The following is an 18,919-nucleotide window of genomic DNA, read 5'->3' on the forward strand; positions in this document are numbered from 1 at the left end:
ATACACCTGTAACGTGCACTGACTGTCAGGACTGATACACATATACACCTGTAACGTGAACTGACTGTCAGGACCGATGCACATATAGACATACAGTATACACCTGTAACGTGCACTGACTGTCAGGACTGATGCACATATACACCTGTAATATGCACTGACTGTCAGGACTGATGCACATAGAGACATACAGTATACACCTGTAACGTGCACTGACTGTCAGGACTGATACACATATACACCTGTAACGTGAACTGACTGTCAGGACCGATGCACATATAGACATACAGTATACACCTGTAACGTGCACTGACTGTCAGGACTGATACACATATAACGTGCACTGACTGTCAGGACTGATGCACATAGAGACATACAGTATACACCTGTAATGTACACTGACTGTCAGGGCTGATACACATATACACCTGTAACGTGCACTGACTGTCAGGGCTGATACACATATACACCTGTAATGTGCACTGACTGTCAGGGCTGATACACATATAGACGTATACACCTGTAACGTGCACTGACTGTCAGGGCTGATACACATATACACCTGTAACGTGCACTGACTGTCAGGACTGATGCACATATACACCTGTAATGTGCACTGACTGTCAGGACTGATGCACATAGAGACAAACAGTATACACCTGTAACGTGCACTGACTGTCAGGACTGATGCACATATAGACATACACATATACACCTGTAACGTGCACTGACTGTCAGGACTGATGCACATATACACCTGTAACGTGCACTGACTGTCAGGACTGATGCACATATAGACATACAGTATACATCTGTAACGTGCACTGACTGTCAGGGCTGATACACATATACACCTGTAATGTGCACTGACTGTCAGGGCTGATCCACATATACACATGTAACGTGCACGGACTGTCAGGACTGATGCACATATAAACCTGTAATGTGCACTGACTGTCAGGACTGATGCACATATAGACATACCATATACACCTGTAACGTGCACTGATTGTCAGGACTGATGCACATATAGACATACACATATACACCTGTAACGTGCACTGACTGTCAGGACTGATGCACATATACACCTGTAACGTGCACTGACTGTCAGGACTGATGCACATATACACCTGTAACGTGAGCTGACTGTCAGGACTGATGCACATAGAGACATACAGTATACACCTGTAACGTACACTGACTGTCAGGACTGATACACATATAACGTGCACTGACTGTCAGGACTGATGCTCATATACACCTGTAATGTACACTGACTGTCAGGGCTGATACACATATACACCTGTAATGTGCACTGACTGTCAGGACTGATGCACATATAGACATACAGTATACACCTGTAACGTGCACTGACTGTCAGGACTGATACACATATAACGTGTACTGACTGTCAGGACTGATGCACATATACACCTGTAATGTACACTGACTGTCAGGACTGATACACATATAACGTGCACTGACTGTCAGGACTGATGCACATATACACCTGTAATGTACACTGACTGTCAGGACTGATGCACATATAGACATACAGTATACATCTGTAACGTGCACTGACTGTCAGGACTGATGCACATATACACCTGTAACGTGCACTGACTGTCAGGGCTGATACACATATACACCTGTAATGTGCACTGACTGTCAGGGCTGATACACATATACACCTGTAATGTGCACTGACTGTCAGGACTGATGCACATATAGACATACCATATACACCTGTAACGTGCACTGATTGTCAGGACTGATGCACATCTAGACATACACATATACACCTGTAACGTGCACTGACTGTCAGGACTGATGCACATATACACCTGTAACGTGCACTGACTGTCAGGACTGATACACATATACACCTGTAACGTGAACTGACTGTCAGGACTGATGCACATATAGACATACAGTATACACCTGTAACGTGCACTGACTGTCAAGACTGATGCAAATATACACCTGTAATGTGCACTGACTGTCAGGACTGATTCACATGGAGACATACAGTATACACCTGTAACGTGCACTGACTGTCAGGACTGATACACATATAACGTGCACTGACTGTCAGGACTGATGCACATATACACCTGTAATGTACACTGACTGTCAGGACTGATACACATATAACGTGCACTGACTGTCAGGACTGATGCACATATACACCTGTAATGTACACTGACTGTCAGGGCTGATACACATATACACCTGTAACGTGCACTGACTGTCAGGACTGATGCACATATACACCTGTAATGTGCACTGACTGTCAGGACTGATGCACATTTAGACATACAGTATACACCTGTAACGTGCACTGACTGTCAGGACTGATGCACATATAGACATACACATATATACCTGTAACGTGCACTGACTGTCAGGACTGATGCACATATACACCTGTAACGTGCACTGACTGTCAGGACTGATGCACATATAGACATACAGTATACATCTGTAACGTGCACTGACTGTCAGGACTGATGCACATATACACCTGTAACGTGCACTGACTGTCAGGGCTGATACACATATACACCTGTAATGTGCACTGACTGTCAGGGCTGATACACATATACACCTGTAACGTGCACTGACTGTCAGGACTGATGCACATATAAACCTGTAATGTGCACTGACTGTCAGGACTGATGCACATATAGACATACCATATACACCTGTAACGTGCACTGATTGTCAGGACTGATGCACATCTAGACATACACATATACACCTGTAACGTGCACTGACTGTCAGGACTGATGCACATATACACCTGTAACGTGCACTGACTGTCAGGACTGATACACATATACACCTGTAACGTGAACTGACTGTCAGGACTGATGCACATATAGACATACAGTATACACCTGTAACGTGCACTGACTGTCAAGACTGATGCAAATATACACCTGTAATGTGCACTGACTGTCAGGACTGATTCACATGGAGACATACAGTATACACCTGTAACGTGCACTGACTGTCAGGACTGATACACATATAACGTGCACTGACTGTCAGGACTGATGCACATATACACCTGTAATGTACACTGACTGTCAGGACTGATACACATATAACGTGCACTGACTGTCAGGACTGATGCACATATACACCTGTAATGTACACTGACTGTCAGGGCTGATACACAGATACACCTGTAACGTGCACTGACTGTCAGGGCTGATACACATATACACCTGTAATGTGCACTGACTGTCAGGGCTGATACACATATAGATGTATACACCTGTAACGTGCAGTGACTGTCAGGGCTGATACACATATACACCTGTAACGTGCACTGACTGTCAGGACTGATGCACATATAAACCTGTAATGTGCACTGACTGTCAGGACTGATGCACATATAGACATACCATATACACCTGTAACGTGCACTGACTGTCAGGACTGATGCACATATAGATATACACATATACACCTGTAACGCGCACTGACTGTCAGTACTGATGCACATATACACCTGTAATGTGCACTGACTGTCAGGACTGATGCACATAGAGACATACAGTATACACCTGTAACGTGCACTGACTGTCAGGACTGATGCACATATAAACCTGTAATGTGCACTGACTGTCAGGACTGATGCACATATAGACATACCATATACACCTGTAACGTGCACTGATTGTCAGGACTGATGCACATATAGACATACACATATACACCTGTAACGTGCACTGACTGTCAGGACTGATGCACATATACACCTGTAACATGAACTGACTGTCAGGACTGATGCACATATAGACATACAGTATACACCTGTAACGTGCACTGACTGTCAAGACTGATGCACATATACACCTGTAATGTGCACTGACTGTCAGGACTGATGCACATAGAGACATACAGTATACACCTGTAACGTGCACGGACTGTCAGGACTGATACACATATAACGTGCACTGACTGTCAGGACTGATGCACATATACACCTGTAATGTACACTGACTGTCGGGGCTGATACACATATATACCTGTAATGTACACTGACTGTCAGGGCTGATACACATATACACCTGTAATGTGCACTGACTGTCAGGACTGATGCACATATAGACATACAGTATACACCTGTAACGTGCACTGACTGTCAGGACTGATGCACATATACACCTTTAATGTACACTGACTGTCAGGACTGATACACATATAACGTGCACTGACTGTCAGGACTGATGCACATATACACCTGTAATGTACACTGACTGTCAGGGCTGATACACATATACACCTGTAACGTGCACTGACTGTCAGGACTGATGCTCATATAGACATACAGTATACACCTGTAACGTGCACTGACTGTCAGGACTGATGCACATATAGACATACACATATACACCTGTAACGTGCACTGACTGTCAGGACTGATGCACATATAGACATACAGTATACATCTGTAACGTGCACTGACTGTCAGGACTGATGCACATATACACCTGTAACGTGCACTGACTGTCAGGGCTGATACACATATACACCTGTAACGTGCACTGACTGTCAGGACTGATGCACATATAAACCTGTAATGTGCACTGACTGTCAGGACTGATGCACATATAGACATACCATATACACCTGTAACGTGCACTGATTGTCAGGACTGATGCACATCTAGACATACACATATACACCTGTAACGTGCACTGACTGTCAGGACTGATGCACATATACACCTGTAACGTGCACTGACTGTCAGGACTGATACACATATACACCTGTAACGTGAACTGACTGTCATGACTGATGCACATATAGACATACCATATACACCTGTAACGTGCACTGATTGTCAGGACTGATGCACATATAGACATACAGTATACACCTGTAACATGCACTGACTGTCAAGACTGATGCACATATACACCTGCAATGTGCACTGACTGTCATGACTGATGCACATAGAGACATAGGGGTATATTTACTAAGCTCCCGATTTTGACCGAGATGCCGTTTTTTCATCAAAGTGTCATCTCTGTAAATCTCGGTCATTTACTAAACACTAATCACGGCAGTGATGAGGGCATTCGTAATTTTTTGCTAGTTCAGGTAAAAAATTACGAATGAATACACCATCGGTCAAAACGCGGCTGGTTAAGTATGAATCTCGGTCATTTACTAAGAAGTGCAAAGCAAAAAAACACAAAACACTGCCGTGAAAAATTACAACTCGTAAAAAAGTCCTAAAAAAAAACAGACCTGCTTTTTTTATCCGTGATTTGAGATGCATGCAGGGATCCATGAGATCCGTGCATGTATATCAGTGGGAAGGGGTGTGAAAGTGCTTATTTTTGCAAAAAAAATTGCGTGGGGTCCCCCCTCCTAAGCATAACCAGCCTCGGGCTCTTTGAGCCGATCCTGGTTGCAGAAATATGGGGAAAAAAATGACAGGGGTTCCCCCATATTTAAGCAACCAGCATCGGGCTCTGCGCCTGGTCCTGGTCCCAAAAATACGGGGGACAAAAAGAGTAGGGGTCCCCCGTATTTTTAAAACCAGCACCGGGCTCCACTAGCTGGACAGATAATGCCACAGCCGGGGGTCACTTTTATACAGCGCCCTGCGGCCGTGGCATCAAAAATCCAACTAGTCACCCCTGGCCGGGGTACCCTGGGTGAGTGGGGACCCCTTCAATCAAGGGGTCCCCCCCCCCCAGCCACCCAAGGGCCAGGGGTGAAGCCCGAGGCTGTCCCCCCCCATCCAATGGGCTGCGGATGGGAGGGCTGATAGCCTTTGTTGTAAAATAAAAGATATTGTTTTTAGTAGCAGTACTACAAGTCCCAGCAAGCCTCCCCCGCATGCTGGTACTTGGAGAACCACAAGTACCAGCATGCGGCGGAAAAACGGGCCCGCTGGTACCTGTAGTACTACCACTAAAAAAATACCCAAAAAAAGACAAGACACACACACCGTGAAAGTATAATTTTATTACATACATACACACATACATACATACTTACCTATGGCCCCACGCAGGTCGGTCCTCTTGTCCAGTAGAATCCAAGGGTACCTGTTGAATAAATTATACTCACGAGATCCAGGGGTCCAGGCTCCTCGGCAAATCCAGGGTTAATCCACGTACTTGTTAAAAATAAAAAAACGGTATCCCGACCACGAACTGAAAGGGGACCCATGTTTGCACATGGGTCACCTTCCCACGAATGCCAGAAACCCACTTTGACTTCTGTCTAAGTGGGTTTCTTCAGCCAATCAGGGAGTGCCACGTTGTAGCACTCTCCTGATCAGCTGTGTGGTCCTGTCCTCACGGTAGATGCTAGAATCAAGTGGGCTAAGGGACCTTTTCCGTAAGGGGGAGGAGTTACGACGCAAGGGGGAGGAGCTAGGCCAGCGGGATAGTTCCTCTACTATCCACGCCACCAACTATTACCTTTAGTAATTAGGTGGTGAGCGAAGCGGAGCGGAGCGAGCCACCGTGCCCGAAGCGTGGCGAGCGAAGCGAGCCCGCGAGGGTACTTTTCGGGTACCCTGTTCGCCCATAGCTCCTCCCCCTGGTGACGTAGCTCCTCCCCTCAATACGTCACAAGGTCCCTTCAGCCCCTCCGATATAGAACCAACCCTGTCCTCACTGACAGGCAGCACACGGCAGTGTTACAATGTAGCGCCTATGCGCTACATTGTAACCAATGCTGGGAACTTTCTGCTCAGCGGTGACGTCACTTTAGGTCAACCGCAGGGCAGAAAGTTCCCATCATTGGTTACAATGTAGCGCATAGGCGCTACATTGTGACACTGCCGTGTGCTGCCTGTCACTCAGTACAGGAGCACACAGCCGATCAGGAGAGTGCTACAACGTGGCACTCCCTGATTGGCTGAAGAAACCCACTTAGACATCAGTCAGAGTGGCTTTCTGGCATTCGTGGAAAGGAGTCCCATGTGAAAACATGGGGCCCCTTTCAGTTCGTGGCTCGGCTTTCCGTTTTCTTATTTTATGCAAGTACGTGGATTACCCCTGGATTTCCCGAGGAGCCTGGACCCCTGGATCTCGTGAGTATAATTTCTTCAACAGGTACCCCTTGGATTCTACTGGAGAAGAGGACCGACCTGCGTGGGAACTTAAGGTAAGTATGTATGTATGTGTGTATGTATGTAATAAAATTATACTTTCACGGTGTGTGTGTCTTGTCTTTTTTTGGGTATTTTTTTAGTAGTAGTACTACAGGTACCAGCGGGCCCGTTTTTCCGTCGCATGCTGGTACTTGTGGTTCTCCAAGTACCAGCATGCGGGGGAGGCTTGCTGGGCCTTGTAGTACTGCTACTAAAAACAATATCTTTTCTTTTACAACAAAGGCTATCAGCCTCCCCATCCGCAGCCCATTGGATGGGGGGGGCAGCCTCGGGCTTCACCCCTGGCCCTTGGGTGGCTGGGGGGGGGACCCCTTGATTGAAGGGGTCCCCACTCCCCCAGGGTACCCCGGCCAGGGGTGACTAGTTGGATTTTTGATGCCACGGCCGCAGGGCGCTGTATAAAAGTGACCCCCGGCTGTGGCATTATCTGTCCAGCTAGTGGAGCCCGGTGCTGGTTTTAAAAATACGGGGGACCCCTACTCTTTTTGTCCCCCGTATTTTTGGGACCAGGACCAGGCGCAGAGCCCGATGCTGGTTGCTTAAATATGGGGGAACCCCTGTCATTTTTTTCCCCATATTTCTGCAACCAGGATCGGCTCAAAGAGCCCGAGGCTGGTTATGCTTAGGAGGGGGGACCCCACGCATTTTTTTGGGGGATTTTACATTGTTTAATTAAAAAAAAAAAAAATAAGAACCCCAGCACGGATCACACAGATCCGGCCGAGATTGATTGTAAAAAAAAACGGCAGTGTTTTGCTAATCACTGCCGTAAAAATAGGTAAAAAAAAACGAATGACATCGACATCGGAAGAAAAGAAAAACCCGAATACGACAGCTTAGTAAATCCATCGTAATCAATTCAAAAAGTTGCAGTTTTACACTGTCGATGTCATTCGTGATTGAACTTTGACCTTTTTTCGGAAATTACGAATCTTAGTAAATTTACCCCATACAGTATACACCTGTAACGTGCACTGACTGTCAGGACTGATACACATATAACGTGCACTGACTGTCAGGAATGATGCACATATACACCTGTAATGTACACTGACTGTCAGGGCTGATACACATATACACCTGTAATGTACACTGACTGTCAGGGCTGATACACATATACACCTGTAATGTGCACTGACTGTCAGGACTGATGCACATATAGACATACAGTATACACCTGTAACGTGCACTGACTGTCAGGATTGATACACATATAACGTGCACTGACTGTCAGGACTGATGCACATATACACCTGTAATGTACACTGACTGTCAGGACTGATACACATATAACGTGCACTGACTGTCAGGACTGATGCACATATACACCTGTAATGTACACTGACTGTCAGGACTGATGCACATATAGCCATACCATATACACCTGTAACGTGCACTGACTGTCAGGACTGATGCACATATAGATATACACATATACACCTGTAAGGTGCACTGACTGTCAGGACTGATGCACATATACACCTGTAAGGTGCACTGACTGTCAGGACTGATGCACATATACACCTGTAATGTGCACTGACTGTCAGGACTGATGCACATATAACGTGCACTGACTGTCAGGACTGATGCACATATACACCTGTAATGTACACTGACTGTCAAGACTGATACACATATAACGTGCACTGACTGTCAGGACTGATGCACATATACACCTGTAATGTACACTGACTGTCAGGGCTGATACACATATACACCTGTAACGTGCACTGACTGTCAGGGCTGATACACATATACACCTGTAATGTGCACTGACTGTCAGGGCTGATACACATATAGACGTATACACCTGTAACGTGCACTGACTGTCAGGGCTGATACACATATACACCTGTAACGTGCACTGACTGTCAGGACTGATGCACATATAAACCTGTAATGTGCACTGACTGTCAGGACTGATGCACATATAGACATACCATATACACCTGTAACGTGCACTGACTGTCAGGACTGATACACATATAGACATACACATATACACCTGTAACGTGCACTGACTGTCAGGACTGATGCACATATACACCTGTAACGTGCACTGACTGTCAGGACTGATACACATATACACCTGTAACGTGAACTGACTGTTAGGACCGATGCACATATAGACATACAGTATACACCTGTAACGTGCACTGACTGTCAGGACTGATGCACATATACACCTGTAATGTGCACTGACTGTCAGGACTGATGCACATAGAGACATACAGTATACACCTGTAACGTGCACTGACTGTCAGGACTGATGCACATATACACCTGTAATGTACACTGACTGTCAGGGCTGATACACATATTCAACTGTAACGTGCACTGACTGTCAGGACTGATACACATATACACATGTAACGTGCACTGACTGTCAGGACTGATACACATATACACCTGTAATGTACACTGACTGTCAGGACTGATACACATATACACCTGTAATGTGCACCGACTGTCAGGGCTGATACACATATACACCTGTAACGTGCACTGACTGTCAGGACTGATGCACATATAGACATACCATATACACCTGTAACGTGCACTGACTGTCAGGACTGATACACATATAGACATACACATATACACCTGTAACGTGCACTGACTGTCAGGACTGATGCACATATACACCTGTAACGTGCACTGACTGTCAGGACTGATACACATATACACCTGTAACGTGAACTGACTGTTAGGACCGATGCACATATAGACATACAGTATACACCTGTAACGTGCACTGACTGTCAGGACTGATGCACATATACACCTGTAATGTGCACTGACTGTCAGGACTGATGCACAGAGACATACAGTATACACCTGTAACGTGCACTGACTGTCAGGACTGATGCACATATACACCTGTAATGTACACTGACTGTCAGGGCTGATACACATATACACCTGTAACGTGCACTGACTGTCAGGGCTGATACACATATACACCTGTAACGTGCACTGACTGTCAGGACTGATGCACATATAAACCTGTAATGTGCACTGACTGTCAGGACTGATGCACATATAGACATACCATATACACCTGTAACGTGCACTGACTGTCAGGACTGATACACATATAGACATACACATATACACCTGTAACGTGCACTGACTGTCAGGACTGATGCACATATACACCTGTAACGTGCACTGACTGTCAGGACTGATACACATATACACCTGTAACGTGAACTGACTGTCAGGACCGATGCACATATAGACATACAGTATACACCTGTAACGTGCACTGACTGTCAGGACTGATGCACATATACACCTGTAATATGCACTGACTGTCAGGACTGATGCACATAGAGACATACAGTATACACCTGTAACGTGCACTGACTGTCAGGACTGATGCACATATACACCTGTAATGTACACTGACTGTCAGGGCTGATACACATATTCACCTGTAACGTGCACTGACAGTCAGGACTGATACACATATACACCTGTAACGTGAACTGACTGTCAGGACTGATGCACATATAGACATACAGTATACACCTGTAACGTGCACTGACTGTCAAGACTGATGCACATAAAGACATACAGTATACACCTGTAACGTGCACTGATTGTCAGGACTGATACACATATATACCTGTAATGTACACTGACTGTCAGGGCTGATACACATATACACCTGTAATGTACACTGACTGTCAGGACTGATGCACATATACACCTGTAATGTACACTGACTGTCAGGACTGATGCACATATAGCCATACCATATACACCTGTAACGTGCACTGACTGTCAGGACTGATGCACATATAGATATACACATATACACCTGTAAGGTGCACTGACTGTCAGGACTGATGCACATATACACCTGTAAGGTGCACTGACTGTCAGGACTGATGCACATATACACCTGTAATGTGCACTGACTGTCAGGACTGATGCACATATAACGTGCACTGACTGTCAGGACTGATGCACATATACACCTGTAATGTACACTGACTGTCAAGACTGATACACATATAACGTGCACTGACTGTCAGGACTGATGCACATATACACCTGTAATGTACACTGACTGTCAGGGCTGATACACATATACACCTGTAACGTGCACTGACTGTCAGGGCTGATACACATATACACCTGTAATGTGCACTGACTGTCAGGGCTGATACACATATAGACGTATACACCTGTAACGTGCACTGACTGTCAGGGCTGATACACATATACACCTGTAACGTGCACTGACTGTCAGGACTGATGCACATATAAACCTGTAATGTGCACTGACTGTCAGGACTGATGCACATATAGACATACCATATACACCTGTAACGTGCACTGACTGTCAGGACTGATACACATATAGACATACACATATACACCTGTAACGTGCACTGACTGTCAGGACTGATGCACATATACACCTGTAACGTGCACTGACTGTCAGGACTGATACACATATACACCTGTAACGTGAACTGACTGTTAGGACCGATGCACATATAGACATACAGTATACACCTGTAACGTGCACTGACTGTCAGGACTGATGCACATATACACCTGTAATGTGCACTGACTGTCAGGACTGATGCACATAGAGACATACAGTATACACCTGTAACGTGCACTGACTGTCAGGACTGATACACATATACACATGTAACGTGCACTGACTGTCAGGACTGATACACATATACACCTGTAATGTACACTGACTGTCAGGACTGATGCACATAAAGACATACAGTATACACCTGTAACGTGCACTGATTGTCAGGACTGATACACATATATACCTGTAATGTACACTGACTGTCAGGGCTGATACACATATACACCTGTAATGTGCACTGACTGTCAGGACTGATGCACATATAGACATACAGTATACACCTTTAACGTGCACTGACTGTCAGGACTGATACACATATAACGTGCACTGACTGTCAGGACTGATGCACAAATACACCTGTAATGTACACTGACTGTCAGGGCTGATACACATATACACCTGTAACGTGCACTGACTGTCAGGACTGATGCACATATAGACATACAGTATACACCTGTAACGTGCACTGACTGTCAGGACTGATGCACATATAGACATACACATATACACCTGTAACGTGCACTGACTGACCGGACTGATGCACATATACACCTGTAACGTGCACTGACTGTCAGGACTGATGCACATATACACCTGTAACGTGCACTGACTGTCAGGGCTGATACACATATACACCTGTAATGTGCACTGACTGTCAGGGCTGATACACATATACACCTGTAACGTGCACTGACTGTCAGGTCTGATGCACATATAAACCTGTAATGTGCACTGACTGTCAGGACTGATGCACATATAGACATACCATATACACCTGTAACGTGCACTGATTGTCAGGACTGATGCACATCTAGACATACACATATACACCTGTAACGTGCACTGACTGTCAGGACTGATGCACATATACACCTGTAATGTGCACTGACTGTTAGGACTGATGCACATATACACCTGTAATGTGCAGTGACTGTCAGGACTGATACACATATAGACATACAGTATACACCTGTAACGTGCACTGACTGTCAGGACTGATGCACATATACACCTGTAATGTGCACTGACTGTCAGGACTGATGCACATAGAGACATACAGTATACACCTGTAACGTGCACTGACTGTCAGGACTGATGCACATATACACCTGTAATGTACACTGACTGTCAGGGCTGATACACATATTCAACTGTAACGTGCACTGACTGTCAGGACTGATACACATATACACATGTAACGTGCACTGACTGTCAGGACTGATACACATATACACCTGTAATGTACACTGACTGTCAGGACTGATACACATATACACCTGTAATGTGCACCGACTGTCAGGGCTGATACACATATACACCTGTAACGTGCACTGACTGTCAGGACTGATGCACATATAGACATACCATATACACCTGTAACGTGCACTGACTGTCAGGACTGATACACATATAGACATACACATATACACCTGTAACGTGCACTGACTGTCAGGACTGATGCACATATACACCTGTAACGTGCACTGACTGTCAGGACTGATACACATATACACCTGTAACGTGAACTGACTGTTAGGACCGATGCACATATAGACATACAGTATACACCTGTAACGTGCACTGACTGTCAGGACTGATGCACATATACACCTGTAATGTGCACTGACTGTCAGGACTGATGCACATAGAGACATACAGTATACACCTGTAACGTGCACTGACTGTCAGGACTGATGCACATATACACCTGTAATGTACACTGACTGTCAGGGCTGATACACATATACACCTGTAACGTGCACTGACTGTCAGGGCTGATACACATATACACCTGTAACGTGCACTGACTGTCAGGACTGATGCACATATAAACCTGTAATGTGCACTGACTGTCAGGACTGATGCACATATAGACATACCATATACACCTGTAACGTGCACTGACTGTCAGGACTGATACACATATAGACATACACATATACACCTGTAACGTGCACTGACTGTCAGGACTGATGCACATATACACCTGTAACGTGCACTGACTGTCAGGACTGATACACATATACACCTGTAACGTGAACTGACTGTCAGGACCGATGCACATATAGACATACAGTATACACCTGTAACGTGCACTGACTGTCAGGACTGATGCACATATACACCTGTAATGTGCACTGACTGTCAGGACTGATGCACATAGAGACATACAGTATACACCTGTAATGTGCACTGACTGTCAGGACTGATGCACATATACACCTGTAATGTACACTGACTGTCAGGGCTGATACACATATTCACCTGTAACGTGCACTGACTGTCAGGACTGATACACATATACACATGTAACGTGCACTGACTGTCAGGACTGATACACATATACACCTGTAACGTGAACTGACTGTCAGGACCGATGCACATATAGACATACAGTATACACCTGTAACGTGCACTGACTGTCAGGACTGATGCACATATACACCTGTAATATGCACTGACTGTCAGGACTGATGCACATAGAGACATACAGTATACACCTGTAACGTGCACTGACTGTCAGGACTGATGCACATATACACCTGTAATGTACACTGACTGTCAGGGCTGATACACATATTCACCTGTAACGTGCACTGACAGTCAGGACTGATACACATATACACCTGTAACGTGAACTGACTGTCAGGACTGATGCACATATAGACATACAGTATACACCTGTAACGTGCACTGACTGTCAAGACTGATGCACATATACCCCTGTAATGTGCACTGACTGTCAGGACTGATGCACATAAAGACATACAGTATACACCTGTAACGTGCACTGATTGTCAGGACTGATACACATATATACCTGTAATGTACACTGACTGTCAGGGCTGATACACATATACACCTGTAATGTGCACTGACTGTCAGGACTGATGCACATATAGACATACAGTATACACCTTTAACGTGCACTGACTGTCAGGACTGATACACATATAACGTGCACTGACTGTCAGGACTGATGCACAAATACACCTGTAATGTACACTGACTGTCAGGGCTGATACACATATACACCTGTAACGTGCACTGACTGTCAGGACTGATGCACATATAGACATACAGTATACACCTGTAACGTGCACTGACTGTCAGGACTGATGCACATATAGACATACACATATACACCTGTAACGTGCACTGACTGACCGGACTGATGCACATATACACCTGTAACGTGCACTGACTGTCAGGACTGATGCACATATACACCTGTAACGTGCACTGACTGTCAGGGCTGATACACATATACACCTGTAATGTGCACTGACTGTCAGGGCTGATACACATATACACCTGTAACGTGCACTGACTGTCAGGTCTGATGCACATATAAACCTGTAATGTGCACTGACTGTCAGGACTGATGCACATATAGACATACCATATACACCTGTAACGTGCACTGATTGTCAGGACTGATGCACATCTAGACATACACATATACACCTGTAACGTGCACTGACTGTCAGGACTGATGCACATATACACCTGTAATGTGCACTGACTGTTAGGACTGATGCACATATACACCTGTAATGTGCAGTGACTGTCAGGACTGATACACATATAGACATACAGTATACACCTGTAACGTGCACTGACTGTCAGGACTGATACACATATACACCTGTAATGTGCACTGACTGTCAGGGCTGATACACATAATGACATATACACCTGTAACATGCACTGACTGTCAGGGCTGATACACATAATGACATATACACCTGTAACATGCACTGACTGTCAAGGCTGATACACATAATGATATATACACCTGTAACGTGCACTGACTCTCAGGGCTGATGCACATATACATCTGTAACGTGCACTGACTGTCAGGACTGATGCACATATACACCTGTAACCAGCACTGACTGTCAGGACTGATGCACATATACACCTGTAATGTGCACTGACTGTCAGGACTGATGCACATATACACCTGTAATGTGCACTGACTGTCAGGACTGATGCACATAGAGACATACAGTATACACCTGTAACGTGCACTGACTCTCAGGACTGATGCACATATACACCTGTAATGTACACTGACTGTCAAGACTGATACACATATAACGTGCACTGACTGTCAGGGCTGATACACATATACACCTGTAATGTACACTGACTGTCAGGACTGATGCACATATACACCTGTAATGTGCACTGACTGTCAGGACTGATGCACATATAGACATACCATATACACCTGTAACGTGCACTGACTGTCAGGACTGATGCACATATAGACATACACATATACACCTGTAACGTGCACTGACTGTCAGGACTGATGCACATATACACCTGTAACGTGAACTGACTGTCAGGGCTGATACACATATAGACGTATACACCTGTAACGTGCACTGACTGTCAGGGCTGATACACATATAGACGTATACACCTGTAACGTGCACTGACTGTCAGGGCTGATACACATATACACCTGTAACGTGCACTGACTGTCAGGACTGATGCACATATACACCTGTAACGTGCACTGACTGTCAGGACTGATACACATATACACCTGTAACGTGCACTGACTGTCAGGACTGATACACATATACACCTGTAACGTGCACTGACTGTCAGGACTGATGCACATATACACCTGTAATGTGCACTGGCTGTCAGGACTGATGCACATATACACCTGTAATGTGCACTGACTGTCAGGACTGATGCACATAGAGACATACAGTATACACCTGTAACGTGCACTGACTGTCAGGACTGATACACATATAACGTGCACTGACTGTCAGGACTGATGCACATATACACCTGTAATGTACACTGACTGTCAGGGCTGATACACATATTCACCTGTAACGTGCACTGCCTGTCAGGACTGATACACATATACACATGTAACGTGCACTGACTGTCAGGACTGATGCACATATACACCTGTAATGTACACTGACTGTCAGGACTGATACACATATACACCTGTAATGTGCACCGACTGTCAGGGCTGATACACATATACACATGTATCGTGCACTGACTGTCAAGACTGATGCACATATACACCTGTAATGTACACGGATTATCAGGGCTGATACATATATATACCTGTAATGTGCACTGACTGTCAGGGCTGATACACATATACACATGTAACGTGCACTGACTGTCAGGACTGATGCACATATACACCTGTAATGTACACTGACTGTCAGGGCTGATAGACATATACACCTGTAATGTGCACCGACTGTCAGGGCTGATACACATATAGACGTATACACCTGTAACGTGCACTGACTGTCAGGGCTGATACACATATACACCTGTAACGTGCACTGACTGTCAGGACTGATGCACATATACACCTGTAATGTGCACTGACTGTCAGGACTGATGCACATATAGACATACAGTATACACCTGTAACGTGCACTGACTGTCAGGACTGATACACATATACACCTGTAATGTACACTGACTGTCAGGGATGATACATATATACACCTGTAACGTGCACTGACTCTCAGGGCTGATGCACATATACATCTGTAACGTGCACTGACTGTCAGGACTGATGCACATATACACCTGTAATGTGCACTGACTGTCAGGACTGATGCACATATAGACATACAGCATACACCTGTAACATGCATTGACTGTCAGGACTGATACACATATACACCTGTAATGTGCAGTGACTGTCAGGACTGATACACATATAGACATACAGTATACACCTGTAACGTGCACTGACTGTCAGGACTGATACACATATACACCTGTAATGTGCACTGACTGTCAGGGCTGATACACATAATGACATATACACCTGTAACATGCACTGACTGTCAGGGCTGATACACATAATGACATATACACCTGTAACATGCACTGACTGTCAAGGCTGATACACATAATGATATATACACCTGTAACGTGCACTGACTGTCAGGGCTGATACACATAATGACATATACACCTGTAACATGCACTGACTCTCAGGGCTGATGCACATATACATCTGTAACGTGCACTGACTGTCAGGACTGATGCACATATACACCTGTAACCAGCACTGACTGTCAGGACTGATGCACATATAGACATACAGTATACACCTGTAACATGCACTGACTGTCAGGACTGATACACATATACACCTGTAATGTGCACTGACTGTCAGGACTGATGCACATATACACCTGTAATGTGCACTGACTGTTAGGACTGATGCACATATACACCTGTAATGTGCAGTGACTATCAGGACTGATACACATATAGACATACAGTATACACCTGTAACGTGCACTGACTGTCAGGACTGATGCACATATACACCTGTAATGTGCACTGACTGTCAGGGCTGATACACATAATGACATATACACCTGTAACATGCACTGACTGTCAGGGCTGATACACCTAATGACATATACACCTGTAACATGCATTGACTGTCAGGGCTGATACACATAATGACATATACACCTGTAACATGCACTGACTGTCAGGGCTGATTCTTCTCTGTATTGTAATGGTACCAACAAAGCTTGTGCAGAGACTCCCCAAATCATCTACATGGCACAGCCTGACACCTCTATGCCTGGAAGAGGTGGGCACAGCCTGATACCGCTATGGCTGGAAGAGAAGGGGGCACAGCCTGACACCTCTATGGCTGGAAAAGGAGCGTGAGGACCTTTACTGTTACAGGGGGGAACTGAAGGACGGGCACATAGTGGCATGGTGACAGGCAGACTGGTACCTCTATGCCTAGAAATACTGAGCACTAACCCTGCTTTGTCTGCTACTAAATGATGACTAAACACTTTCCTCATACTGATGACACAGAGGAAGAATGTATCTCCTTTTTCTGTATAACTACGGTTCCATCACGAAGATCAGAAAATAAAGACAGATCCTAGGAGTCACCAGCAGGTGGCAGTCTCCCCCTCACCAAATCCCAGACACAGCACCTTCCACAGCAGGACCCCTGACAGCCAAAATATGCAGAAGAAATCTCTGCAAGTGGCTCCAACAGATTGGGAGCGGTGGGAAGTGGTGGGGGGCGGTGGGAAGCTGTGGAGTGTGGGGAGCGGTGGGAAGCGGTGGGGAGTGTGGGGGCGGTG

At 45.2% G+C, this 18,919-nt stretch overlaps 1 protein-coding gene across 1 annotated transcript in view; it reads right to left on the minus strand.

Annotated features, from left to right (window-relative positions):
- Window positions 1–18,919, minus strand: part of AGPAT2 (1-acylglycerol-3-phosphate O-acyltransferase 2) — a 101,936-nt gene that overhangs the window by 19,816 nt on the left and 63,201 nt on the right. The gene's annotated exons all lie outside the window — the stretch shown is intronic.

Source organism: Pseudophryne corroboree, chromosome 8 (genome assembly GCF_028390025.1).
Source record: "Pseudophryne corroboree isolate aPseCor3 chromosome 8, aPseCor3.hap2, whole genome shotgun sequence".
Taxonomy (NCBI): Eukaryota; Metazoa; Chordata; class Amphibia; order Anura; family Myobatrachidae; genus Pseudophryne; species Pseudophryne corroboree.